The sequence below is a fragment of the Pinus tabuliformis genome, chromosome 1_1 (assembly GCF_031772625.1).
Source record: "Pinus tabuliformis cultivar Carrire ecotype Pingquan chromosome 1_1, CPIR1, whole genome shotgun sequence".
In the NCBI taxonomy this organism is placed as follows: domain Eukaryota; kingdom Viridiplantae; phylum Streptophyta; class Pinopsida; order Pinales; family Pinaceae; genus Pinus; species Pinus tabuliformis.
In genome coordinates, this window is record NC_142297.1 from 234,195,487 (window position 1) to 234,197,696 (window position 2,210).

Here is a 2,210-nt window from a genome sequence, read left to right on the forward strand (position 1 = left end):
AACCGACTGTCCCGATCTGAGATGATAGACTTTGGGATCCCAAAGTGCACCCACACTCGTTCAAAGAAGAGTTTAGCAGTGGCTTCTGCTGTGATATTCTTCTTGCAGGCCATCATAATGGCCATCTTTGAGAACCTGTCGACGACCACAAAAACACAATCATTTCCATGCTTAGTGGAAGGAAGGCCTGACATGTAATCCATGGAGATGGATTCCCAAGGTCGACTAGGGGTAGGCAACGGGGTATAGAGGCCTTGCTTCTTAATGGTCGGTTTGGCAATGGCACAGGCAGTACATGATCGGATGTACTTGCCAACATCCTGTCGAAGATTCAGCCAATAGAAATAGTTTTGCAGTACTGCCACTGTTTTCTCGACCCCGAAATGCCCAGCAGCCCGACTGTAGTGTGCTTCCCAAATCATCTTGGCACGCTCGCTTGAAGGAACACAAAGGTGACCGAGGTGGCATAATAGGGCATCCTGGAGGTGGAAATCTGCAACCTGCCGACCCTCCAAGAGTGTCTGGTATGTGTGGCCGAATTCTGGGTCGCTTTTGCAGAGAAGTTGCCAATCAGAAGTCTCGTGCCCGCAAGAGTTGAGCACGGTGGTTAGCGCCATGATCGGTGATCGACTGAGGCAATATGCAACATTATTGGTGCTGCCCTTTTTATACTTGATATTCAAGTGAAACTGTTGCAGGTATGTAGACCACTTCTGATGGCGATCATTCTGCAATTTCCCTTGGGTCTGTATGAACTGCAGAGGTCGGTGGTCTGTGTGGATGACCGTTTCCTTCCCCAAAATGTAATGCTTCTATTGTCGGCAGGCCTGTACAATGGAATACATCTCTTTATCATAAGTGGGGTACTTCCGGACTGTGTCTGAAAGTGTTTCACTGTGATATGCCACTGGATGTCCATGTTGAGTAAGGACTGCCCCAATAGCATAGTCAGAGGCATCTGTCTCGACCTCAAATGGTTGTTGTAAATCTGGTAACACGAGCACTGGTGCCGTGCAGAGGCGATCCTTCAACTCCCTGAATGCCTTCTGTTGAGATTCAGACCAAAAGAATTTTGCTTTCGCCCCGCCCTTGGTAACTTGACTCAAGGGCCAAGAAATATGAGAAAATCCCAACACAAACCTGCGGTAGAAGTTGGCAAGACCTAGAAAGCTGCGGAGCTCTGTTAGAATGGTTGGAGAGGGCCAATCCCGAATGACTTGGACCTTGGCTGGATCGACATGCACTCCCTGTTCATCAATGATGTATCCCAGATACTGAACCTCGGTCATGCCAAAAGTGCATTTCTCCAAATTGGCACATAGCTTGTGTTGCCACAGTGTTTGGAGAACCTGTCGGATGCGGTGGAGGTGCTCTTCCCAACTCTGGCTGAAGATTAGAATGTCATCCAAGTATACTACTACAAAGGAGTTGGTGAATGGCCGCAAGATGTCATCCATTAGCCTCATAAAAGTTGCAGGAGCATTCGTCAATCTGAAAGGCATGACCAACCATTCGAAGAGGCCCTCCTTGGATTTGAAGGCAGTCTTCCACACATTTGAGGGTTCAATTGGTACCTGGTGATATCCTGACTTCAGATCGATCTTGCTGAAATATTTCGCCCCCTTTAGTTGGTCTAGGAGGTCATCAATCCGCAGGATCGGGTACCTATTACGGAAAGTGATCTTGTTCAGCGCCCGATAGTCAATACAGAGTCTCCACGTCCCATCCTTCTTCTGTACCAACACTATCGGGCTCCCACAGGGCGAAGAACTCGGACGGATGTGACCTTTCTACAGGAGCTCCTGAATCTGCCTCTTGATTTAATTTTTCTCCAGAATGGAGCGCCGATAAATTGGTCCATTGGGTAGCGGCGCACCTGGGGTCAGATCGATGGAGTGCTTGACTTGACAGTGCAGAGGAACCCCTACCGGGGAGGTGAAGATGTCTTCGTACTCCTCCACAATCTTGTCCATCTATAGCTGCCGTGCAGAGGGACCCCGTTTGGAGGCCACGGCCACTGTCTTCTTCTTCCCTTGAGGGCGTTTCATCAGGAAAACAAATTTCCTGGTTTTGGAAATGATCTTACTGCATTGTTTTGCAGTAATCAAAGAGATGGCGGCAGGTGGTGCTACCTCTGGTATCCTGAACAACTTATTTCCCAATGTAATAATAACAGCACGGGGCCTTGATTCATACACATCATGTCGCTT